General features: G+C 46.6%; 1 protein-coding gene across 5 annotated transcripts in view; it reads right to left on the minus strand.

Moving 5' to 3' along the window:
* The window catches only part of PLS3 (plastin 3), a 53,826-nt gene that overhangs the window by 24,889 nt on the left and 1,990 nt on the right, over positions 1 to 26,947 (minus strand). The window contains exon 2 of one of the 5 annotated variants that reach the window (XM_064463004.1): positions 22,096 to 22,202. The exons of 1 other annotated variant lie outside the window; for it this stretch is intronic. The gene's annotated coding sequence lies outside the window, so the exon portion shown is untranslated. Of the gene's footprint in view, positions 1 to 22,053; positions 22,203 to 26,947 lie in introns of all 5 variants that reach the window. 3 more of the 5 variants (XM_064463002.1, XM_064463006.1, XM_064463003.1) reach the window with 3 other exon arrangements.

The following is a 26,947-nucleotide window of genomic DNA, read 5'->3' on the forward strand; positions in this document are numbered from 1 at the left end:
GTGTGGGTCTTCACTTTAAAAAAACATTCCCTCCTAGCCCCTATGCTGTTCAGCTCAATCAGTAAGTCTATAAAACAGGTCTACCTCTCAGTTTTCATATCACTTCTTCCTTCTCTATACCTCTGCTTGAGAGGGAGAATTTGAATCAACAGAAAAAAGCAGACACCTGACCTTGTTGTAGCCATCTCTCCCAAAGCACTTTTACAGAATTTTTTTGCAATGAGGAGGTATTACACCAACATTGGCACACTGGGCTGGGGGGCAGGCGAGCTTTTCAGTTTTTGTTGTGTGGAGGGGGTTTTTCATTTGTTTTTAATAGCTGAGTCTAGGGTATTCAGAATTGTGTTTTTCATTCAGTTGCATTTTTAAACAAGAGGCTTTGTCTTCATGGAGATAAAAAGCCCTTTTATCACACTGGCATAGGGATCACATATCAGCTGCCTCACCCGAAGCCTGCGGGGCTGCAGCACCACGCTGCTCACGCCTCACCACGTCACATTCACTTCTACCACGAGTAAAGGCTCTGCCAGGGCGTGCAATGACAGCCAGAGACAAACTCACACATGAAGACCCATTTTAGAGGGAGAAAGAGAATGAGGGGCAAAGAGAAGACAGAAGTGAGCTAGTGATCCGACAGCCATTTTACACCCTGGCGACAGATGGTCCATTGGTCAATGCACACAAACAGAGCGTGCAAGGAAGCAATTTCTGCTCCAGATCCCTTTTGCTCCTGCCTTCATCCCTCACGCCACAGAAGAGCAAAGGCAGCTTTGTGCCATGCACACAGATGCACAAAAGCATCTTCACAGAAGAGTGGCTGGCAGACGGTACAGCCCGTTTCTGTCCTCTGAAGCCTTCACTTTGTGCTGCACATCAGAGCTGCTCTAAGTGCATCTCAGGTTTTCGAACATCAACTTCCTTCCCAGAGAGGGACTGTATAAAGTTTCTGTGCAAACAAGTTTTATAGCTTCTAAACACACTGCAGTCACTGAATCAGGGTTATTTGCTCTCCAGCCAGAACTGCAACACGAGCAGGTCAAATAAAGCTGCCCCAGCATGTGTGTTTTAACAGCTGTAAGCCACCTGCACATCACTGCAGCAGGGACCGTCACCGGAGGGATGCCGCCACTCCAGCGCTCAGCACTTCCAGCACAAGCGCCAGAAGTTAGCCAGGACATTTGGGTGGATTACCCGCTCAGACAGCAACTTAAAAACACTCAAGCCCAGCAAAAAAGTCCAAGACTCTTCCCCAAGAGGGGAAGCCCTGGGAGCTGCATCCTGCACAGAGGATCAGTGGAAAATGGGGGGGTGGGGGTGGGGGGGTGGGTAAGGAGCATTCATGCACTTGCACGTCTCCTTGAAACCTGGAGGATTAATTCACTTTTGAAAGCACACGGCAACCAAATATTTCCCGACAGCCACTTAAACACTTCCAACAGAAACAGAGCTGGAATTTGCTGCTGATCCAAATAGAAGAATTTGCTTTCTTAGCAGCTCCATGTTAGTTTGAAAACCGACCTGCTCCATCCCTCCCAGACCTGCCCTGTTTTAATATCTCTACAACTGACTGATTAACAGCAGCAACTTGTTTACTCAAACGGGCAAAGGCAGAGACACATTAAAGTGTCAACAAAAAGGTATTAATATGTCCTTTTTCCATCAGATTAAAAAAAAAATAAATAAAGCAAGCTAGGCCTAGTCTGGAGCAGTGACTCACCCTGTACATATTCCCCTTTTCAGAGGAACCTGTGGTTTTGCTGCTTTTTCATGACAAAGGCTCCAGACATGAGAAGGCATGTCAGTCAGCATAGCTAATTAAAGATACTTCAAAACCCACATATCCCTGACCACTAACCCAGCACATATCAGTCTTGCTTTAGGACTAACAAGCCAGACAACCAGGGACATGGCTCCCCCACAACCCACGGCAAGTGCCAGAGCCCCCAGGCTTGCAGTACATAGCACTGACGCAGCCATCTCGCTAATTTGGAGGAAATACTGGTGATTCAGCTGACGTAGGATCCAGCCCCGAGGCTTCCTGTGGCTCACCCCATCCTCCTCTTCCTCCCTGTTTTGCAGGTAGGGCTGGGCCCTACCAAGAGCTGCATCACAGAGTGGGGTGGCCGTCCACACTCCCCTGCTTCCTTTGCCCATTTACTCCTCCCCCTGGGCTCCTTTTGCAAGATGTGTAAATTTTCGTCACCACAAAGTCCTTTCATGCCCTCTGCTGCAAGGACCTCTCCCCCACTGCCATGTAGATGCCCTCCACAGGGCCAGCAGCATCATGCCCAGCCTGGCATGGCTGGGCGAGCTCTGGAGGCTCACTGCCTCCAGAGAGGCCACAACCAGAGGGCCAGCCCAGGGCAGCCACTCTGCTCAGGGCAAAGCACCGAGGGAAGTGAGTGTCTGGTGAGGGCTGAAAACCTGAGTTTTCTTTGCATCCCCCTTCCCAGGTGATTGGGATGCTGCAGGGATCCCCTGACACTGCAGGAATCCCCTGACACTGCAGGAACCCTCCTCCACAGGCACCAGCCAGCCCTAGGCTCATGGTGCATTTGGAAATGCTTGCAGGCAGGAGAGGGCACATATACTCCTCCTCACGACATCACGGGCACACCCAGTAGCTCTGCTGCTCCTTTTTCTGGTCCAGTCTAAGCAAAACCTTTGGGGTTTTACAGAAAACATCTTCAAACTTTACAGCAACAGGAGGAAGTGAAAGCTTGCGGTGCACAGACTTGGTCTGACGAGTCCTCCAAGATAAATACTTATCACCGCTTTGGGGAAAGACAGGCAAGTTTAGGGATTGATGGCGTGTAAACAAAAGCCTATCAAGCACTCCATCCTCTTCTGCTCATAATCAGTTTGTGTGTTTCAAACAATGTTTTGTTAATCAAATTCCTCCAAGAGAGCGCCCAGTCATTACATGTGGTTATTAGCAAACACCAGGCTATGCACAAACCTTGATTTGGCAATTACGACAGTCACTGGTCAGAAGCACAGGCTGAAGACAGACCTTTGCCATGCTTTTACCTTTCCACATGGTGATAGATGTCATCCTGATAAGAGCAGTGATTAGGAGATGCTGCCCCATGAAGAGAGATTGCACCACTGTGGTGTGCCAACAGCGTGACGCTGCTACAAACCACCGTCCCCCAGAAATTACTTTGCTGCTACTCTTTGCATGAATGCGGTACTCATGCACACAAAGCACGGAGGTGTTCCTATCAACTCAGCTGTTTCCCCTGCCTCGGGAGGAAAGGGGCACGCGAAGCTTTCAGCAGGCATTTCTTTGCAGTGCCAGGCTTGGCCAAGTAGCTCCACCTCTGATCTGTAGTTCTTCCCTTCAACTAAGCTTTCCCAGCCCCATGCACGTTGGGTGCAACACTGATGAAACCACAGCTCTGCTCTCAAGGTCTGTAGTCCTTTAACTATTGAACCGCAATGGGCTATAATGCCTGCAAAGCAATCACCCAAACCCAGCTTTATTTCACTATTAATCCAGCTTTTCTCATCCACGTGCAGCACAAAACAACTCACCTCAATGAGACACGGACCAGCTACACACATATTCAGTTTAATACTAAATTCCTTTAAGATTGTTTTGCTGTTTGAATTGACTACCTCCCACCTCCCAGTTCTTCAGCTTCCTCAAGCTACTTCCTTTAGACACCGTACATCCAGTACACACAGAATACACACATTGACCCGTCCATGCTGATTGTGCAGCCCACCAGCTGTTATACAGCCACTTGCTGCATCGCAGGGAAAGGACACAGGACTGCAGAAAGCAATTCCCAGGGCACAGGCACCTTATGGCTCACTTCTTCACAATCCCATATACAGATTACCTCCAGGTTGTGTTTTTGAAGCAACTCTACATCATCAAAAGTCCCATTAGTGTGTTTTGCTTTATACATTTTCAAACCCCTGAAACTGTCACCCTAGGAGAGACAGGCTCCCTGCTCCACTTATTTTCACCTGGGAGCAGACTATGAGACTTTGCTCCCATTGTTATGCAACTCACCACTGCTGCAGGGGAAAAATCTGTCAAATCCATCAGGAGCAGAGACATATGCTGGAGTTAGTCACTGCACTTGGCTTGCCAGTGGCTCTCTCCAGATTTGGAAGCATGCCTCTATGTGGTATCTACCTCTGGACACACACTTTCCTCCAGCAGGTCCAGGTTAAAACCCCAGTTTCCCCTAGCTAGACCTGGATAGAACAATGCCAGAGATTTTTCTGAGCAGCATTTGGGTAGATACCAGGCAGGGATTTGGGCTGCACAGCGGCAGGGTTGCTCCAATGGTATGGATGGGAACAACTGCAGCAAGCCAGTTTTCCTATACCTTCTGCTTAGACTTTTAACTGCTGCCCCAACATCCACGGGCAGACTGGACAACCTGATCCACTACTTTCTGCATGCTCAAAGGTCAGAGTGTTTTCTCTCCCTCAAGACAGAACCAGATTCACTAGCTTCAATCATCTTAAATTCTTATGAAAAACAACTGCTGACCCATCAGCCAATTCACATGCCTCTGACTCCCCTGCACAGCCAAGGAGCCTTTTCAGGGTACAGCCAGGCCTGGATAATGGTCAGCACATTCAGCACTCTGAGTCAGAACCAAGCTGTAGCCAGTACACACGGAAAACCCAAAATCAGCAAACAGGAATCAGCCCCTTGTTAAAAGCCCAGGAAAGCCATGTCCTTCAGGGCAGCATCCAGAAAGCTGGGGATATGACACAGAAATTTGTAGGCATTTGAGTACACAAATCCCTCTGTCTTGCAAACACAGAAAACAGAAAGACAGCACGCAGCTGAGGATGCTGAGCCACGTGATACCCAATTGCCCAAAGGCTGGGGGGAGCAGACGCCAGAGTAACACCAATGCCTCCACTCCAGCTGCACATGGATGGGGGGGGGGGAACAAAAAGCACTTCCCCAGTCCTTAGTGCACTCCCCCTCAATACATCCCTGTCCAGCCCTGAAGGACTAAGAGCCAGAGCTGCCTCTGATGCACATTAAGGGGTGAGATGCAGTCCTGGAGTAGAGTGGAGCATCTGGATGCTTGCCTACTCTCATGACCCAGCGTTTACTACAAGGAGGCTGAACCAACAAAAACTTAAAACTGGTTTGGGACTCACATGGAAGGGAGAAGCACAGAAAGTTGTCTGCAGACCTACACTTCTCTGAAAGCTCCTAAAGCAGAAGAGCAGGGCCAAGTGAATTGGGTGGGTGGTGAAAGCAGGGGCAGTGCTGACTTTCAAGGAGAGCAGCTGCCTGCTAGAGCTGCACTCGCACACACCCATCACGCTGCAGACTCACAGCTATGGCATACTGACTGCTTCACTGAGCCAGCTCTATTGCATTTATGTACACAGTACTTGTAATCTGCAGGGCACAGAAGAAACCAGATAAGATACTGCTCAAAGCACCAGTGAATCAGTTCTTAAAGGCCTCTTTGCCAAATACTTCTCCTAAACATTGCATTTTGGCACACCTCCGGTTTTAGCAGAGCAATTACTCCAGGGTTAGAGCATGTCTGAGATCATAACCCACTAGATTGGTTTAACTCGCTTTTGAATGTCAATATTTTGTTCACATCAGTAGAAACAGAACAGCAATATTCCCCATTAACTAATTAGTACAACATGGAACAGGTGATCCTTTCAAGACCTCTCAAGAAAGGAAGACCTGAACACTCATCCTGACTGGAACTTGCAAAAGCAAATAACATTCAGAGATAATTTAAACCTAAGTGCAAGAAGGTAAAAGGCAGGGGGAGGGGGTCAGATGTCAGCTAATGGACTGAGACTCAGAAGGCTTAATTTAAATTCCTGGCTCAGGCACAGAAAAATCACGCTAGCCTCTCAGGAAACTCTTATGCTGATAGTAATTCTTATTCTTGCATAGCCCGCCCCAGATAAAGAGCAGCATTAAACCCTTCCTTCTGCTCATTCTGTATCTTAACCATAAATGACTTCAAAAAAGGACCCACCTCTTACCACCCATCACAAAACTTGGCATAAGTTGCCCCTCATTTTATGACAGGACTCTCGGAGCAGTGGTGGGAAAGCCAATGGGTTCCCTGCCCACATAACCAAGGAGGATGAGGATCATGAGGCTGAATCAGTGCTAATTTCCTTCCCCAGAAGCGATTCGGACCTGCTTGCTGAGACCTGCAGGTTACCCTCAACATACTTTAAGCATGTGTCTCTTGGTTTCCCAATATCCAGCCCTAAAGGAGGCCAGTTCCTTACAAGGGTGAGCTGCAGACCTCAGCCTGTGCCCTAGCCCCCAGCAGCTGGATAAAGCCGTTCAAAGGCTGAAGGGAGTCAAGGCCATGAAGACCAGACCTGTTTCCATCCCCCCAGCACCCCCAGCCCCTGCTCTCAGGTAGCGCCTTTGCTTGGCAGGTAAAGTGGCTGATATTCAATATGCCATGATAAAGCAAGAAGCATTACTCAGTCTGTTGAACCTCCCACCCACCCAGGTGGGGGAATCAACCCGATCCCTAAATTAAATCACAGTACAGTCACTGCTTATTCAATGCCAGCAAACAAGCTCCTGCAAGCCAAACACCCAGCATGATGGTGCCAATCCCTGGTGAGCTGAACAATAGCGAGTTTCAGCAATTAATTTTGGGAGAGTGGGTTTCATGCAACCTTTTGGAAGGTGCAGTTGTGGTCAAGCTATTTTGCAGACCATTTTATGAGTTTGAAGATAAACAGAGCTGGCCTGAGACGGCACAGCCAGGGCTGAAATCCCAGGCACCTGGTGACTGCTGCCCAGATGATAAACATTCAGGGAAGTATTGTCAATGAATGTTTTCTTAAATAAGAAACAAAACAGTAGAAACTACAAACTATACTCTAAGCATTGGAATTATGTTTCAAAAATCTCTTAAAACCCAGTAATTTCAGTAACTGCTCCCTTACTAGAAAGAGGTACTGATAAAAATAAAAGCCTTTTTCCATCCTTCCCCCACTGCCTGTAATCTTGTTTAGAAAGCACTTGAGAAAAAGGGAAAGTAGTCAAAATAATTTGATTCAGAGCAAGAAAGCAACACTAGACGGCAATAAATCAGTGTCACTGCATAGCTGTCCTAGCAGCTTCTGGAATTAGAAAAAACTCTGTAAATTCAGCACTTGTTTTCTCTAGAGAAGATGGTACAGACCCTATCTACCCTTAACAAAACCAGAAATATTCTCAAAGATTAATGTGAAACAGAAGAGCAGGAGAGCTGCTGTCTTTGCCTCCCAGGAGGCTGCAATGAGAGTGAAGTCACGTTTACTCTGACAGCAGGGTGTTCCCTACAGTTTACTACAATTTAACTTACTACAGGGAGGAGCAACAGGGAGCAAAAGGTAGCAGTCGCCAGTCCAGGATCAGGCAGGCTCTACTCCGTGACTCTTTGATTTTGGACAAGCATTAATAACCTCTGCAAAATGCACCCTGATTAGCAGGTTTCAAGGCCAGGCAGGATCTCCAAGATTCATCTAGCACTCCTGGAGCTGACCACTAACTTCTCGGCAGGTCCCTTCATGCTGCTTTGCTGCTGCCGCCTCCTCTTCCCTCAGTTTAGCAGCTCAGCCAGTGCCCGATACCCTTAGGACAGATGTAATGGTTAGAGAGATGTGTGCACTGTAAATAGCACACCACCTCACCACTACTCCATATTTCAGGAGGGTGTCAAAGTCCTCCAGCTGTGGAAATCACTCTTTACAGCCAGATGTTTTACAGAATAAATGCAGGGTAAGAGTAAAATAAAACTAAGCAAAACCTCAGAGCAACACATTCAGTATAAACAAAATCAGGACATGAAGCCACACTAGATGTGTTTTACAGGTTTTCAGGCATGTTAAGTACTTCAACACAAAAAATAAAAAAATCAGCATTTCAGTCCAATACTTGGAAGTACTTGATATACAAGTGTTTTAGCCAGTAGTAACTGCTAAAGCATTTGGAGAGGGTCTACGCTGGCTTCCAGCATCAAGCATAGCCAGCCTTCACTAGAAAACATAGCACGCAAGATAAGCTCCTCAGTTTGGAAGCAAACTTCTGCCAGGCTGTGATGCCACATGCCATTCGTCCCAGAACAGCAAAGCAGCACTTGGAACCCAGCCTCCCCAGGGAAAAGACCCCAGAAAGTTGGGTAGCCACCGCAGCTAGCAGCCTACAGCCATTTCCCAAAAGTAGTCAGAGCTCCTCACACTTTCTGCAAGGCAAACATTTAAATATTTAACACTTCTAACATGCAAGTTTAAGCAGTTCTGCTTTTTAAAAGCCTGCTGCGGACTGAGATGGCGAAAGATGTGCCCCAGACTGAGATTTCTGGGAAGGCACACCCTCAGTCTTCACTTGAAAAATTAAATACTTGGTGATGCAAAGTCAGTCACGGCACTTGCTGCTGCTCTGTTCGCATGCGCTGCTTAGTCAGGTGCACAGATAAATACCAAATTTAAACCGCATTAAAACCCAAAATTAATATTTTTGTTCTGCCTAGAGCTATATTCATTTATCTACTACAGCATTAGGAATCGCTAGACATTTTGCAGAGAAAATAAAAGCAAAACAAGCCCTTGCTGGGCAGCCTCTGGTATGTGCTTGCACCTGCACAGCCAGCCAGAACCCTGAGCAGAGCCAGCAGCGCAAGCGGCACCCTAACGTCAGCCCACAGCATGAGACACCCTTACCTTTCCTCCTCTTGGGGAAGGCAAATCGCTCCCTCGCCTGGCCCGAGCACTGAAGCGTCTCCCACGCCTACAGCAAGGATCTGGACAGCCAGCATTCCTCCCACCATCCCCGCCCAGCAAATGGGAGGTCGCTTCCCAAGAGCCACAGAAGGGATGTGGTCACGTCGCAAAAAGATGCTTTAGAAAGGCTAAGGGACAGGCGGCTCAAAGCATCACATACGTACGGAGCAGGGATGGGGGGGTCCTCCCTCAACAACGAGCTTTTGTTCTTTTATTGCTTGGCACTTGGGAACAGGAGGCAGTAAGATATAAAGCTTTTAGGTAAGCAAACTTTTTTATTATTTAAAATAAAAAGAACAGTTTTACCTTTAATGTTTTAAATTAAACGCATTTTTCATTGCTAGCTCTCTGCTTGTCCAGCCAAAAAGCAACACAGAGCTTGTATTTTTGTGTACTTATTTTATGGATGTCTTCAAAATCACCAGAGGCTCAAAAACAGGGCAATGAAGATCCAGACCTATTTGGCCTCAGTGCACACTGAAGGAAGATACTGCCTGCTATTTCACCCCACAGTTACTCAAAAAAACAAAGTCCACCTGTAGTATACAGATTATAATAGTCCATACTGTAATATATTGCATTACCTCAACAATTAACCCTGCCTGCTCTAGAGGAAACGCAGACAGACATCTGCTACCGACCAGGAAGATAAAAGCATCAGAAACATCATGTACTATGTTGTTGCTGATGCAATGCACAGGAGCAGAATCAATCACCAAAAAAGGTTAAACAGGATTTCCAAACTATCATCACATTTCAGAAAGTTTTATTCCTGTAAGTCTGTAACGTTTAAGCCCTCCCATAGCTAAAAGGAAAGGATGTCACTGACTAATAAACACAATACTTGAATTAGTGAAGGATTTGAAGAACCTGTGACCATTCTAAAAATTAAAAATACTTGACCAATAGTGTTACTGGGAATTTTTTGTTTCTTTTTAAAAACATCATCAGCCAGGAAAGTGAGTCATTGCCTGGTCCCATTTCTTGGGTATCACCTGAAAATTTAGCTTCCAGCTGTGAAGTTGCAAAAGAGGTATTAAAAAAAAATAAATCAAAACACCCAACCCCAAACCCACAACCTGCCTGCTTCCTCAGCATGGTAAATATAATAGAAACAAAAATAGAGGTTTTTATGCCCAGAATTGCAGCTACAACTTAAAAGAAAGACGTTGGCTTGAAAAACACTTTTATACTCCACCAAGATCAGGTTCCCTGTGCATCACACTGAGTTTAGGAGACACTGCTCCAACCTGCACGAGCAACTGGCTTCAGCATCACATCAGCGCCTGGGCGCAAGGAGCCCACCTAGCTGCTCTGATCCAAACCAGCCACTGTGTCCAGCCCAGAACGTCTTGGGGTAAACATGCAACAAAATTGAAGCAACTTACTGCAGGAAGTTTAGTCCCTCCACTTTTCACTCTATGCGTAAGCACATTGTACAGTATAAATTCATCCTGTAAGGTTTAGGAAGTGCTGAGGCTTTGGGGCTTAACAGGTCCTGGGGAGAGCATGCCAAAGCCCAGCTCTCAAACTATGTTGTGACTTCTATCAACAGGAAAGCCATTGCAGGAGCAATGCCTGCTTTTGGGAGGGAAAAGAAAAACCTCTTCTTGCCTCTGGCATCTGTGTCACTAGGATAGAAAAGCAGCACCTGCAGGCGTGCAGATGGCAGATTCACGGTGCAGAGGCAGACACCTAAAAGCTACCAGCCCTTGGGTCTTCGAACCTCCGCTCTACTTTTCCTTTTCCAGGTAAGTGTAACAGCTGTTACCCTTCCCTCTGCCAGGAGGGGAAGGGCATTGCTACCCACTGCCATCAGGCAGCACAGATCCTCAGTGGCTCCACCGTCAGGAGAAGTCCAACTGATGCACACTGCGTGCATGTGAAACACCCATCTTCCACATTTGCAAAGGATCAGCGATAGCCAGTTTTTCCACAGCTTTAAGAGCACTCTGCTCTCTGAATACTTCAAATCCAGTCCTGTTGGTCCAACCTGCAATTACCCTCAAACCTAAAATAGCACTTTGACAGTGCCAGCACCACTCATCTCCGCGTCATGCCCCGAGACTCGCCGCACTGGGGTGTGGTGGTGGCTGGCAGCGGACACGCAGCTCCCTGGGCACTCCCAGTCCGCTTCCTCGAGCACAGCTGATCTGCTCCCCACACTCTTCCAAAATAGGAAGTTTTACAGTCAAGCCAGTATACCAGCATATTTTCCTCTTCCTCCCTCTTTAAGAAAGCCTTTTAGGGAAGAACAGACACCAGAGGCGCTCAGAAGTTACTCCGCTCAGGTAACATGCCCGCTCCCCTGCATGGAGCGGCAGGACAGAGGTTTACGCACAAGAAGGACTTGTGGCACTGACAGGATCCCTCCAGCACATAGTTGCACAAGGACACATCTCTCCCCAGCTCCAGCTGCCAAGTTTCACTGGGAGACCACTAATACATATTTGCCCTCCAGAGGTTACTGAATGACGGCTGTGGGAGCAGCAGCCACTGTCTTCCAGGTGGTGAGGGAACAGAGAGGGTAAATCCAGGAGTTGCCTTGTCCCTCTCCTCTCACCACACCCTCACGAACAGACCTTCTGGCACAGCTCTGGGGGAGGAGGGGAGCACATCCAATGTGCTGGCCTTTGGCTACAGCGGGCTGTGCAGCCCCACAGCCCTCCCCAGCAAGTCCCACCGGCCAAGAGAGGACAACTACCTGCTCCTGGACACCAAGCTTTCCTGCCTACTGCAGAAGTAGCCTCTTCCACCCCTAGACAGCAGTGCCAAGAGATGCCATGCTAATATTAGAAGCTGTACGAGACAACTAATGAAACCCATGGCAATACCCAAATTCCTGGGCATGCTACATCAGCCCTAGTGATTTGTAGGAAGGGTTTTGCCTGCAGGCACCTCTAGCTCCTGCCTAAAACAAAGCTGTTTGCTTAGATATAGTCAGCTCCACAGTCATCCAGCCAAGGGGGTGTAGGGCATGCTGGTCCCCTCCAGCATCCCCATGCTAGAGAAACTCCCATGGCCAGAGGGCTGGGCCACACCAGCCCCAGGAAATCCCAGAATGAGCAGAGCATCAGCAGACCTTGGTGGGCCTCCAAGGAGCCGCAAAGGTGGCTCAGCCCCTCCAAGGAGCCGCAAAGGTGGCTCAGCCCCTCCAAGGAGCCGCAAAGGTGGCTCAGCCCCTCCAAGGAGCCGCAAAGGTGGCTCAGCCCCTCCAAGGAGCCGCAAAGGTGGCTCATCCTCCTGCTTCCGCCTGGCCCTGCCAGCTCTGGTGCTGCATATCAAGCATTTCCAGAAGCATCCCCCCTCCTGGGAGGGCGGGGGACATGGGACAGTCAGGGCCAAAAGAGTAACTAGCTGAAAGAGAAACCAGGTAACCTAAATAGTCTTCTCTATCAGAAAGAAAACACCACACTTTATGAGCCAGGGCTTTAGAGATCAAAGCTGAGTGGCCAGCAGCCACCATCCCATTTCAGACTGGGATCAGTAACCATTTACCATAGGCCCTCCTCCTCCAGTTCTGTCCACATTCTCTTTTAAAGATAAGGATTTTAATGAAATTATGCACAGATGCATAGAAGCACTCCCCCCTATGCTTTTTAATGCAAATTGAGGTTTTACATGCTTCTTGCTTTCACCTTCAGTTGCAACCAACTGCAGAGTGCATTCCACCAATGTAAACAGTTATCGAAGAGTTTGACAACTGAGGAGCAAGCATTTGACCTTAACTCCTGAATTTATCAGTCATTTTAAAGAAGAAAAAAATCCATCTTTGCCAGATTTCCCATCTCTTTCAGCAAGCCTGTCATCAGGAAGAAAGCAAAACATCAGTCAGGCTCATGCTTATTTAATAAAAAACTTGCATACACGGTAGGGACTGAAAGTTAGTCTTTATTTAAAAAACATTTGCAAACTAGAGTGTGATTTTTGCAGTGCAAAACAGATCCGAGGACTCGCCTGACTTACCCTGTGCTCCAACAGTGCTCATCTTAGCAATTAACTGTCTAGTTATTCACAGCTCAAAGCAGGGAGCCATGCAATCACCGAAGAAGTCAGCAAGTATGCCCAGAACACTGTGCAAAGGGTACCTCATGTCTCGCTATTTCATAAGGAAATCGGAGGCTCCACTGATGTCGGCTCAGGAAATGAGCCACGGGCAGATGATGCCGGAAACAGACTTTATATTTAGTACTGAGTCACCCACTTTATTAAATTCAAAAGACACAAAAGGTGGGTGTGGAGAAGGGATACATGGAAAAAAAATGATCAAGCTATTCCCTTGAGATCATGGGCAATGCAGAGTGTAGGGTTGGGTGGGGTTTTTTGTAAAGGGAGAGAGAAACTGAAGATGACTTTCGAATCCTTTCTCCACTTTCACTGGAAAAGCAGTTGCCAGATCTCCTGCACTTCCCAGGGCAGAAGCCAGCACTGAAAATGCTGTAGGGGTTTGTGGTACCATTGGGGTTTGCTCCGGTCAGTCCTGCAGGCAGGTCTCAGGCCTCAGCAGGGCACCATCAGTTCTGAGGCACTTTCCCATCCTTTCTGCTACCTCTTCTTTGAGCCAAAACAGAGGCCACAGGAAGGAACTTGGTGTAGAGAATATTTTTAAGCCAGTTTTGCAGCATCACCTAACCCACTATGACGAGCACCTTGTACCTATCACACCCTAAAGAAAACACTTTTCTTTGGGTGATTACAATGGCTTGAGGTAAAGGCTGATGAAGACCAAATAGTACAAAGAGGAGTGACCTGGATACACAGTAAAACTGCACCCAAGTAGGGCAGACATCACTGCAGGCCACCACCCAAAGGCCACCCTGTCCCTCTCCTCCTCCTTGGCATTTCAGTCCCCCCACCCCAGGTCGCTGTGGGGTCAAATGGGCATCAGCACAGGGAAGGAGGGGCAGAGCAGAGAGGGACCACTCTTGCACAGCACCCCAGTTAGACCACCTCAGCCATACCACAGACCAGGCCACTGGAGAAAAGGTGGTACTAGGTCTGGTAGGAGGGTCTTGCAGGCACAAACATACCTTTCCATCTTTCACCTTAGCTGCCAGGTCTGTCCATCACCCAGGCTAGTCCGTGAGATGTCTTAAGCAATCCTCTGCTCACCTGGAGAAGATATTCTATACAACTATCCACCTTAAGTCACTGCTCAGGGAAATGCCCGACATTTCTGATCCATTTTCTGGCAACACCCAGTTTAGACACATTCACAACTGAGAAGTATAAACCATTCACATGGACTGCGTTCTCATGGAATAAACTTCAGATTAATTTGTAAAAGCTGCAATTTAATAGGAATGTAGTCCTCTGTACTAAGGTCTTTTGACATGCAGAAAAAAAAGTTTTAAAAGACACCAAAACACAATCTTAACTGCAGATCGTACCACAATACAAATAAGAATACAGATTTGTTCACAAGAGGTTCATATTTTCATACAAAAGTCTGTCATAAGCCTTTTCACATTCTGTCAATGATAAATACTCTGCAGCCCGAGCAGCAGCAACAGCTCTGCAAAGTTTTCAGATACCCGAGCCAGACTTTTCCCCTGAGGAAACTCACTTTCCAAATACTAACACATAAATACTATTACCAAAGCCAAGCCCTATACCTCATTTTGATTTAAAATTCAACAGCAAACAAGAGCTATCTCTAATGCCAAGCGCCACCAGTGACTTGCCTGCAGAAGCAGCCTATTAGATAGCTAATAAAATTGGTATAATCTTCAAAATAAGATTACAACAGCAAAAAGGATGTGGCTTGAAAAATAAATCCATGGACCGTGGCAAGACTAGCAATTATGCAGAACCAGAGGTCAGAGACTGCTTAGTATCTTCCACCTGTATGGAAGAAGAGGTTACACCACTGCAGTCACAGCCTCCTCCACCCAGCAAACAGACATTTAGCCAACTGTCGACCACTGTCCAGACCAGTCTGCTGCAAACTGCTGTTGGTGAGTGGGGAGGCTGTGGGAGACTGCCACTGGGTGGCTCTTCAGTCCCACACACCTCCTCTGCGGGTGACCTCACACTATCGGGAAGGTTTCAGTGCTGGGGAGTCAAGGCAAAGCTGGTAGTCACAGAGGAGCCCATACACCCAGCCCAGCCTCAGCCAATCTTTAAGGAGTCACTGGTATCTCATCCGGGTGCCCTGCCAGATGCTGGAGGTAGAAGATTTTAGCACACAGCTCATGTGCAAGTGGGCCTACAAATTCAGCTGTGTTGAACTAGTCCAGAATCTCATCTCAAGGGACCTTGAAGCTTTTCCTGGTATTTAGCTTGTGCCTGCATTTGTTGGCTTCCGCCCTAACTGCTCCCTTTGTCTCAGACCCCAACAGAAGATTTTTCTGTATGACGGACCTGCTGGAAAGGCTAACTTCAGGTGCTCCCACAACTATTGCACTCTTTTCAGATGTGTAGAAAGGTGAGATAGAGCTAGATTACTACTCACATATACACTGCAAGTTGTCACCCATAGTGTTCAGGTCCCTAGAGTGCAATCTTCACCATACAGCTCATTACACTATTAGTAAGCTGTCTCACATTTTCCAGCCCATAAAAGACAGCTACTAGTAGCAGACTGATCTCTGTGCTGTGAAGCCAGTCTTTGCTTTGACTGCAGATGTTATACTCTCAAGTCTGTTGCTGCTGCTGAGTTCAATGCTTTATGAATTAGTATTTAAAAAAAAAAAAATCTACAGATCCTATATAAGCAAGGCATGCTATTTGATAGAAGGCAAAAAGCAATTATTGCTCCCAGCTCAGAAAGCAGGGGAAGATCTATAGCTGGGAGCAATAATACCACAAGGTACAACATGGATTATACCAAAGAGGTCCACTTGCTGATCAAGAATGTTAGCTATGAGTGTTACATGTGAAAGGGCAATGCACTAAAAGAAAGTGCAATACCTTGCTATGTGCCAAGCTGATATCAACCCAATGCACAAAGCCTTAATTGCTAAAGTGAATTATTGACCAGTACTGGTTGTAAAGGCTTTTGCATAACAGGGGGTTTCAAGGCCATTAGTACAGGGTAGAATCTTACTCCATTTCATGGCTTTCAAAGACCTCTTTATATAGACCTTCAGAAGACAGGGAGTAAAGGGACCAACTAAAACAACCCTATATAACCCAGAAAAAGGGTATGCAGAAAAAGTCTTGCCATTGGCAATCGATCTAACTAAAGTAGGCTGGGTACTCCCATAACCATCCATCCAGGAGACCTACAGTAACTTCTGAAAGCTTCTTAGCTGGGCAAAAGCAAGGTAAGTTTTTCAAGTTTTCAACAAGAAATCTGACTATGCTGCCTTTGCTTGAGCATTTGGTTTACATAAAACAGTGGCAAGAGCCCAGCTGGAAATTAGATCAACAAGAATGTTACAAAGGGGTGGGCAACAGAAGGGCAGGGGCAGGGTTGCACTGGAACCTCCCATCTGTGTCCCCAAGGCTTAGTCCCAACCTCCGCCAAACAGTGCGGAAAGAAACAGGCTAAAGATTAGGTCAAACATTAAGGCCACTTATTCAAAATATTTTCAGTTTTTAGAAGGCCCAGTTTACCCTCTCTCCTTACGGAAAAGTAAATTCTACTTAAGTCGGGATTCAGAAACTTGCTTATTAATTCCAGGAGCACTGAGAACATGAACAGATTTGTAAATATAGTTCCATTTGTTCTCTCTTGACCTCCTTCAAAGTGTTGCTATCTTAGAAACAATTCTTAAAAGCAGGGGCCAACCTTCTCCCTGCTTGTCTGCACAGTACCAATCATAACAGGATAACTACATACACCTACAAACACCCTATGTATTCCTTAAAATAAAGTCCTCACAATCCATTCTTGGAGACGAACAATTTTGTGCCGAATTCAGGAAGAAAGAGATAATAGCAATATTGCTTTGGAACTCACTTCCTTTATTTCTGTGACCAGCTGGAGACAAGCACCTTGTTCTATGCTGGAAATGTTTAACTACAAGATTTATAGTGGAATATATATACATGTATAGCACCACAGCTGCTCAGCAGTTACAGCAGAAGGCAAACACTGTTTTAACCCAAGGAAAACAGCAACAGGCTGGAGTTATCAGCCCGCTCATTAGCGTCCCGCTGCAGAGGCTCCAAGGCAGAAGAACATCCAAGCCTGTCCCCGGGACGACACTCAGCATCCTGGAATCTCAAAACCACAGCCCTGCTCCAAACCCAAACAACACTCCGCAGACCCTTCCCGGCTGATGAGCAGGAAGGAGCACAAGATTGCGATAGCAGCATAAACAAGGACCCGGGATTTATTACCGTTCAGACCTTGTTTAGCAAGTGACCCTGCTGGAGCAGTGCTTCACAAAATATGAATGCCAATTACAGGGGTGGGTAGCTCAAATTCAAGTTTCCACTTGGGTAGCACTGTTCTGGACACGCTGAGACCTTTGGTGCTCGCCCAGCAGCTTTGCCTGCTGGGAGGGGCTTTGCTGAGCTCTCCCAGAAAAACAGGGACAGCGGCTGTGAAAACGCATGGGACCTCATCCACGACCCCCATCCTTCGCAGCAGGGCAGAGTCAAAGGCAGCGAGTTCAGTCCTACTGTTTGTGAAAGTAGAGGAAGACACTTCTACACTGTAGCATTGGAGAGACACACATTGGAGTGTGAGAAGCAGATCAGCAATCCCCCTCCCCTGTTTGAGCACAGCCCATTGAGCAGAAGTCCTGGCACGGTGGGCTTCTGTGGTAAGGGCTGGGACAGTGTCGTGTACACTAGCAACGTTACTGGGGCAAAGGCCAACACAAACATTAAAAAAAACCCTCCAAACCTGATCAAATTTAGGAAGAGGCACTCACATTGCTACAAATACCCTGACCCAAAGTGCTCCAGCCTCCGGTTCCCATTGGAGGCTAATGGGTACATCAGAGGTGGGATGCTCTCGTGAAGCAAAAACACTTATCTCACCACTCTGCGTTGACACAAACTGCATCACCGGTAGCCACGATTTCTGGCACTAGCAATGCAGAGAGTTATGTGCTACTTCCAGCATGCAGAAGCAGGATCACACCTCACTCACCAGTCAGCTCCTGCAATGCCAAGCTGCAAAGATACTTTGAGGGAAAGAGCATATAGAAAAGCAGGACTTTAGCTATATTTTTTCAGATTACAGGACAACAGGCAGGGAAGAAAGTGTAAATGGCACACAGGTGACTGTGCAACCTTGTTTCAGTAACAACCCACTGCACATGGCCTTCCATCTAATCCAGAGACCCTGCAAGCTTCTGTCATCCAAGGTCTTCAACTTGCATTTTAAACATCTCATGCATTCATCTCTGGAAAGCCCTAATTTAATCCCTAATATATTGGCAAAAAATCAGTCCCATATATATAAATTGATGGTAGAATCACACTCCTTCCTATTTTCCTTCTAGTATCAAAATACTTTTCATATGTTGATCTTCAGAAAAAAGGCAAAGGAAAACAAAGAGGATATTTCTTAGGCTTCACTTCACACCATCTCAGTGAGGCAAAACAATTTCAGCAGGAATCCAAGAGGATGTCCCTAGAGCTCTGCAATTAATTCTTTTTTTTTTTTTCCTCCCTAGCAAGACAGTCTCCCCGTCATCTGGAGCTCAGGCAACAGAAGCAGTTCTAGCAAACAAAGCTCTGGCAGAAGCTGCACTAACAGGACCTGGGTCAGGGGCAGGATTACCTACTGCACCCCGGGGGCGAGCCCTCCCCAGGTACTGCACCAGCGGTCACTGACACCTCCTGTAAAACACAGGATCTCCCTGAATCACCACCTCATTCAGCACCTGATACTGGAAACACTGATACAGGACAGCAGCACTTCTGATGTTATTCAGCCTGTCTCATCTCCCAGAGTACCAGATTTGCTTCTTTGTCCTTGTTTCACAGTTTGGCGTTTTGCAGGCTTTTCCTTGTCTTGACCTGACCCTGCAGTGGGCAAGGGTTCACATTGCCTTGCTTAAGTTCCTGTATTTATACAATTTTAAAAAGCAGCCTAGTTAGCTTTTTTTCTGCAAGAAAAGTTCGCTTTTCCTAGAGGAAACGCTGTAATAAAGACAAAGTGGGAAGAACTGACTCCTGCAGTTAAGAATTTGAGATATGAACAAATAGTCCCTTGACTCACAGCTGAAATAAAAACATGCAACTGAGTGAGACAATGGCCGAAGACTCTGTCCCTAGGCTTTGGGAGAATCAAAATCCTTCTAGTGTCTTTCTACAGCAAGTTTCATGACTGTTTACAGCAGTTTCATAAGACACAATATTTCACATTTTAAAGTTTTTTTTACAGTCTAGTCTAGAATAGAAAAACCTGAAACTGAACAGGCCAAGGCAGAGTCTACAAAAATTGAAGAGAAAAAGGCATTTCAGTGAGACACTTGATCAACAAGGTCACGTAAACCATTCCAGGGCCACAAAGCATGCTAGTTGCAAACAGACACGGAACAGACAATGAGCAGACACTCCCTGCCCTCCTCCCATCATGCTCCCCTGTTCATTTATTCCCAGCCCAGCCCTAAACAGCCATAGAGGTCTATGGCTAAGCTTACAGCTTCAGTTGCTTGAAGGCTTATGGCTTCAATAGCTAGGCAGCACCACCTGCTTCCACATCCCGGATGGATCGCATGCTTCCTTCCCCCACAGAGCAGGCAGGAGCCTGCTGGCATTTTCTACCACCCTGTAAAACAACTTGCTGCCTCACACAACCATGGCCAAGGACAGTGGAAAACAAATTAAACAACGCAAGAAGTCAACAGTTGAGGTTCATGAGGCAGAAAACAGATGCCCAGAGCAAGGAGTCACTCGACTCTTCCCTTGTGCTATCCCATGGCCAACCGTTCTGACTTGCCTGAGAAGTCTTGGTTTAGAGGCTTGGCTTTTCCAGTGATCAGTCTGAGAATGAGGTCACCACACCAAACGCTGGTAAACCTCTTGCCCTTAATGTTTTTTTCTGTTTTATAAGAGAGGAGTGTGCAGCTCAGGTCTGGACAGACAGCACTGAACCGGAGGCTGTGGGGCAAACGCAGCCTCCTGGCCCTTGTACTTCTCCCCACAGTACTTGAGCTGGGACATATTTAAACTGGCAGCCTAATGTCTAGTGCAGCCCCAAATGTTGCTGTTCTTTTTGCCTGGCATCAAAAAGCTGGTCAACATGAAGGCAAAAAAATAAAAGGCTGTGTTTTTAGGCCAGGATTGCTATCTCCCCTTCAATGCATGGCCTCCAGCCATCAAATCAGCCCTTTTTTACCCAACTCCCTGCCAAGCTCATACACCCAGGCAGCAGAGTAGTCATAGGAAGCACTTGCCTTAATTTTCAGCTGGCCAGACCTCTGTCCTTCCTTCCTAGAGCTAGTGATCTGCATATCTGCTGGACCTTCCTCCATGAAAGCACCTCCCACTTGGGAACCGCTTCTTCCCCAAACACTCCCCCCAGAGCACAGAGCCTCTGGGTCCTCCTGCTACCCATGAGACACCTTGCTATTGCTCTAAGGTGCTACCATCATAGGTAATGAAGCATAAGAGCTTCTGCCGGTGTTTTCTTAACAACTGCCTAAGCCAAGATAGGCATTTAAGGAATCAAAAAAGGCCTTGACTGCTTCCTGCCCGAGGCTTAGCTATACGGCATCCATTCATCTCTTCATCCCATCCAGCCAACTCTCTCCACTAACAAGGATGGACCATGGGCTCTTTCCAGGCCACTGGACTACAGAACCTGTGGTCTACAGTTTTCAACTCTTTCAGGTCCTGCAAGAAGCATGGCTAAAACGTTACTCAATAACTACGTGGCTGGCAGTCAGACACTCAGCTGACACCAGTCACCTTCGCACTTTCAGATTAATTAGCAGCAAACAGGTTTTCTGATGTATTTTTACAGCTGAAGGGCTTCCTGTGGCTGCCAGTGCCCAGAAACCAAGATCTGAACATGTTGTGTACAGTTTTCAGCCTGCTGAAAAGAAAGGCTATTTTTAATCCAAGCCTACGTAGGGTGGGGCTCAGTCTCCAACCAGGCCAGAAAGCCACTATAATCCACTAGACCAATGTCTGGCAACCTTTGCTTGCAGGCTGATGTCTGTTCTATTTTGGGGATAGGAAGAATTTAGAATAAAAAGATATATAAATTAAAAACAAAGGAGGCTATGAAAAGTGAATAGAGGGAAGGGCCAGACTTATCCTGTGTATTTTGGTCTAAAGAACAGGGCTCTAAGAGAACACAAATCAGGATTACTTTATTTTCCATTTCCTACAGCAGTTTATAAAGTATCATTTATAACATGGGCTGAGTACAGCCCCAGTATATTTTGTACAGGAGGAAGAGCCAACCTGTGACTCCTTGCACAACAGAGACACCCTTGGGAGGACAAGGCAGGGAAATGGTCACCAGCCATGGACATACCACCTATAAAATAAGGTTTCCTGTCTCAGACAGCAGTGCAACAGCTGTTGAGACACCTTATTCTTTTGTGATGCTGGGACTGCAAAAATGGCAAAGCAGAGTCACCAAAGTGACCTGAGGATTGGAAAATAAGAGAAGTTTTAGTTATTTAGGGTTTATGACCAACAGATATCCAACCCAATAAGAGCACACAAAACATTTCTGCCCTTAGTACCTAAATGAGCCCAAGATCACACAGACTTCCTACATAAACATACCACATTTAATTTGTTACAGGTACTGTCTCAACTTGGCATTCAAGCCAACCCAACACAACCATTTGCTTTGACTTATTAATCCCCCCCTTCCTTACAGTACACATGTCATTGCCCTAAAACAAGGTACATATAGCTTCTCTCACTGTGTTCAGATGCCCCTTTAACATCCATCCATAAACTGTGCAACACTCACATAGGCATCAGCATCCCTAGAGCACCCTCTTTACCTGACCAGGGCTGGATTATTAACCCTGCTACATAAGTCTACAATTGCTTCTTTTGGCAGAATGCAAAAAGGGCAAAACAGAAGAAATGGTACACTGGGCTAAGTGGAGGACCAGAAATGATGAACCTCAAGCGCTGCTACCATTTCAGTTATGGACTTCTTGGGAAAAAAGCCAACACTTAAATAACACTGAAGTTCAACCCAGATTTTATAAACATAACGGCAAGACTGGATGCTGAATGCCTCTTAACACTAGATATGTTCATGGCCAATATCACTTCTTCCTCCCTTGTTCCACCCATAAGTAACAACACCAACTACCTGCGCTCTCGCTTCCATCTCTCAGTATGTGACAGGGAAACAGTGAATGAGACCGCAAACTATTTTCAGCTTTAAAAAGAAAAAAGAAACAAAAAGCTTACTTCAAAACATCAGAAATTAGGCTTCCTGTAGAGATACTACACCTTAGCTTCTCTTGAAGATCACAGTAATAGTCTCTCTTCCCAGCTATGCAATGGGGACTCCCAGCAGCATCTGTGAGCTGTCACTCTTTGCAGGAACAAAAAACCTACTGAAGAGGCAGAAGAAACAGCTGTAAGCATTTCAGAGAAGGAAATGAGACAAGGAGACTAGTTAGAAGCATCTGGTCCATGGGGATTGACATGAGCAATCAGCAGCAGCCCTAAACAGAGCTCCCATTTCAGAGAGTTGTCCTACTCCCCACATCCTCAGATGCATGTCACACCAGTAATTATTTCACTTCTTCCATACCGATTCCCAAATGTCAGTAGTGCACAGGCCGCTGTGCCCTGCAGGGACAGCCTGGGTGTTGCAGGAGGAGCTAATTCACCCCCAGGAACACGCAGCTTACCCCCCAGCACAGGGCGCTGGAGAGCACAGACCTGCCCGCACAGGGGGACACAAGGAAGGGGACCTAAGGCAAGCAGCCCACCTGCCAGGGATGCTGCATTTCTGCAGACAGCGGTCACCCTCATGGTTCACAGCTGCTGAAAGGTGGAGATAAACTAACAGGAATCAAACAGCAAAACAAACAAAAGGGAACGAATGGCTCTCCATAGCTCTGTCTCTGCTGATAGCAACTCTCCTGGGGACACGGAGTCTACCTCTTCATCATCATGCCACTCACAACCCCAGTGACAAAACTAGCCTTCAGTAGCTCAAGCGTTAAACCACAAAACCCAGACATGAAACACTAGGTGTTAGATGATACAAACATTATAATTCTTCCAAGCAGGCCAGACAGGACCTGCTTGTCATTCTTGGCATTTTTAATCCATTACCAAAAAAGCCAACAGACTACATATTCCCAGGAGACCGGCAGATGCCACAGCGACTGAGTGCCCTGGCCACGCACGGCGCTGGCCACCACGGCTCAGCACCCTGTCCAGGGAGGTCCACACCCCTCTGATGGGAACAGACCTGCTGGGAGAGGGTAGGCCAGGCCAAGGAGGCAGCCCCGCTGTCAGGGCAGCTGCCTGTTAGCAGCACTGATGTCACACGTGCCCACTGCGGGGAAGAGCTCAATTACCTCCAATGCCACCACCTCCAGATCAAAGAGCACGGTATTAGCAGAGAGCAGATGGGCATGTCCTCTCCTCCCACCCCCACTCTGCAGCCCTTTTAAGTAGAGACTTCTGTCTTCCAGCTCCGTCAATTCATCATGTTTTCTTGGTCAGGCAGTACGAGAAGACAGGTTGCTCATTACATGGCTGGCAGATCCCATAGGGTACACCAACAACTTATCACACAGGTATTTGGTGTGATCCTGAAATCTCAGACACAGCATCTACTGCCCGAGGTTGGGCTCTGCAGCCACACACACTCACGATTCCCATCTTTTGGCTGTAATCAAATAATCTCTTTGATCATCAATTAGAAGGGTGGGCACCCCTCTGTCCACAGGCAGCACATACTCAGTGCCACTGCACATCCAACCCTGGGTGCAGATGAGATGTACCAAGGGAGACTGGGTGGGCTGGGAGCTGCAGCACAGCGAGACGGTGCAGGAGGATTTCTGATAGCTGGGATTCCCTGTCCCCATGCTGATGGCACAGTGTTACAATGCCATCCAGCCAGGCTCATATTGCTTGCTAGTAAAGTGGAAGAAATATACACCTAACCTAGCCCGTCACTCAGGAAAGGGATCTGCACACAACAGCTCTCCATCACGTTCTGTGCTGCAAGATTCACTTGGACCGCTGCAGCATGGCCTGTGAGAAATCTCCTACTTCGTGCACAGAACGTGATGGAGAGGCATTATCGAAGTTTCCACTTCAGGAAAAACTGACCTAGAGGCAGGAAGAACATCCAGGGCCGGAAACACTAGTGAGGACGGACAGGACAATCCTGACCCGTCACCTACAACTTCAGCATTGAAGAGTATGAAGTAGGCAGCTGCCAAGACTGAAGCTATACTAAATGCTGCTGTGTCTGAGCGCCACCCGCCCCATACCCACTCCCAGCACTGACCATTCTGGGGTACCTACTTTTAATTCCCTGCCATACAATAAATCCAAGAGAGACAGTATGCCCATATGAACACCCAAACCCAAGTGTGTGGAGCAGAGGACACAACAGTAGCGCATTCATGGTCAGCAGTCACACGGCTGAACATGATTACAGCCACCCAGTCACTGGCAGCTGAGCTGCCGCTGCTCAGAGGACCTCCAGGATGGCCAGTTAGCATCAATTCTCCCAGCCACACCACCCAGAGCCCAGATATTAGACCACCGACCCAACTGCCTTCAATCATGAGATCACACCTCTCACCCTTCCCACCTATCCATCTACCAGCACCAAGCGTAACAGGTACCTCCAGGATGAAAAAGGGCTTTAACGGTGCAAGCAGGGAAAGCTGGTCCTGTGTTAGAGCCTGAGTGACTCTCTGGGAAGATTAGAGGTGAAACTGTCCTTCCATGTACCCTGCCACCAGCAGCACTGCAGGCAGAGCTCAGCCGAGACCTACTCACCACAAACACAGCCACTGCTGCTTGTGCAATAATCCAATTCCCAAAGTGCCAACAAGAATGTACGTGCAAAGACGTCAACAGATACCCGTCAAAGGGTTTAGAGACCAGGGATAGCAAAAAGCAAGGTGATGTTGTGACATTCATTAGAGTAACCAAACAAATACTGATTTAATATAACCTTGCATCACTGTCATTAAAAGAGTTGGTCTCAGTTTTGCAGTGTACTTGAAAATATATTCAGGAATATTTTGCTCCTCACATGCATTAAGGTTATTTGGTAAACTTTTTAAATTCAGTATTTAACTGTACCTTTCACACAGATCTGGTTGTAGAAGTTTCTGGATTCATGCTTGGCTTTCTTGATGTAATTAGCAACTATAATTACTCTATGAGCTCAGTGTCCAAAGAGATACACAGAATACTTAATACATATTAGTACCTAGTTCAAACAGTACTAAGTATGCAAGTGTCAGTAATTACTTAATAAATATTAACACATGCTATTGTGGCTATTTGCAATATAACAAGGAACTTCTCAGTAGTAACTAACAAGTTAAAAATTAATATCTGTTATTGCACCATGCAGGGTGATAGCTTGTCAGTCACATGTTTAAACAGCTGGCACTGAGACATAAGAATCTGCTTTTCTGTGCTGAATTACTGCTTCAACATACAGGGAGCCAAGGGTCGTATTCAAAGCCCGAACAAAACACCAACTTAGACCATGTTGCTTTTGCTGTTTATCGCTACTCTGTGGCACACAGATAAAAACCAAGTTGTAGCCACAAACATTTCACCTGTTTCTGCAAACTGCAAAGCAACACTGTAGCAGTTGACATCTCTGTCCTTCCTTCTCCACATCTGCTTTCCAACTCTCTTCTCAACCAGAAGCATCACCATGTGCCTGCACAGGATTAACCTGCCTCCCAACATGGCAGGTCAGGAGCCACCCTTGAACACCAGCTAGGGAGCTGGGACACCGCTTCGCAGGGCACCGCTGGATCTATATGAAACTGTGCTGGAATAACGCGAACAGGCCAGGCACTGCGTTACCATCTCTGCCACAGGCAGTTCACATGCAAAAATAAATAAAAAAACAAATCAAACTTACAGGTCTGTATCTAAAGAGGGACAAATGTCCTCAAAGGATTCGGACCCACAGCACTCAGCATTTTAAGAAGGAAAGAGATTAAAAACGTTGTAACATTAAGGAAAGAAAAAAAGAAAAGAACAAAGAAAGAAAAAAGAAAGAAAAAAAACACTGGGGAAAAAAGAAACACTGAAAAAAAAAAACCCCACCTGAAAACTCACTTGGTCTTTGGTTTTGCTGAAAACCCAGACTCTGTGTTTCACCACCTGTCATTTAATGCTACGTAGAAGAGGTCACCAAGAACACAGGTAGGGGGTACTTGGGGAACATCACCAAATAAACTACCACCACCTGAAAAATCACCACCAAGACAACCTCAAGTGCTAAATGAAGCTTGCATAAGTGATCAGGTGTACTTACAACTGATCACTATCACCTACTTTGATAAGGAAGTGGATTAAAATACCTATATAGAAAAGTGATGGGCACACCCTCCCTGCATGCACTGCCAATCATGTAAAAAGAAAAGCACCTCTCGTCTCCTGATACACTACACACATTAGCACAAATGCAACTCCTGCGCTGATGCTCTGAGAAGTGGAGCACGTGCTGTTTTACTACACAAAATACAGAGACAGTACTTCCAACACGAAGTTTACCTATAAAGCTATTCACAAAGCACCTGGATCACTGGCAGCTGCTTAAGCAAGGTTACTGAATTACTAACATCCTTTTCAATCAATCATTGAGTAGCACTCTCATTTGCTTCCTTCAAGTCAGAACTGTTGTGCTTCCACTTCTCTAAAGCCAGTTGATCTGCTGCACTAGAGAGCCAAGTAAACACAGGAAAGAGTTACTAGAAGATCCCACATGAGTGGATTCGGCAGCAAACCCATTTAAGAAGGCTGCAATTCCTTCACTCACCATCTTAATCTCACAACAATTGAAACCCAGAGCAGAGAATTCAGTAAGGGAGCCCCAGGGGAAGGATATCCTCCACATTTATCCCAAATCCGATCATCCATCAGCTGAATACCTAATGAAGTCGTCAGTCCCCACACCCCTCCCCACTGTGAAGCTAATCTAGCCAAGACTAGTAAATAGGTTTCTGGAGTTTTGGACATTCTTTAATCTGGGGAGATGTTTGTGCTTTATAGGAGGACAAACTTGGCCAGATTAGTTTTGATAAGAGAACAAGGACCCTGGTTAGGCATCATTCTTTATATCTAGCACTGA

The sequence above is a fragment of the Phalacrocorax carbo genome, chromosome 11 (assembly GCF_963921805.1).
Source record: "Phalacrocorax carbo chromosome 11, bPhaCar2.1, whole genome shotgun sequence".
Lineage (NCBI taxonomy): Eukaryota > Metazoa > Chordata > Aves > Suliformes > Phalacrocoracidae > Phalacrocorax > Phalacrocorax carbo.